Below are 550 nucleotides of genomic sequence, written 5' to 3'. Positions count from 1 at the left end.
CGCAGAGCTTTACTACCTGGAATATGGTTCACGGAGCAGCAACATTCACATCACCTAGAGCTTGTTTGAAATGCAGTTACAGGCCCCGGAATCAAAGTCTGCATTTTATGAATTTCCTTTTATGATTTGTATGCACATACAATTTGAGAAGCAAAGATCATGAACAAGGGTCAGTAAACTTTCTGTAAATGGACCGATAGTGAATATTTTAGGTTTTGGGAGCCATTTAGTCTCTGTCTAAACTACTCAACCCTGAAGTCGTGCAAAAACAGTCACAGATAATATGAAAACAAATGGATGTGTCTGCGTTCCAATAATACTTTATTTTTGAACTCCGAAATTTAATTTTCACATGTTACCCAAATGTATTCTTTTTTCAACTCTTTTTCACTATTTAAAAATGTAAAAATCCTCTTAGCTCAATGTGGACTGCCAGATTTAGCTTGTGTGCTGTAGTTTGATGGCCTCTGATCTACAGCACAGCATATAGGTGACTTTTTATGCAGAGGTAATAGAACATCTGAAAAGTCAATAATAGTATTGCAAAAAA

Source organism: Propithecus coquereli, unplaced genomic scaffold (assembly GCF_000956105.1).
Source record: "Propithecus coquereli isolate 6110/MARCELLA unplaced genomic scaffold, Pcoq_1.0 Scaffold312, whole genome shotgun sequence".
Classification (NCBI taxonomy): domain Eukaryota; kingdom Metazoa; phylum Chordata; class Mammalia; order Primates; family Indriidae; genus Propithecus; species Propithecus coquereli.
Note: the sequence above shows the minus strand (reverse complement) of the source record.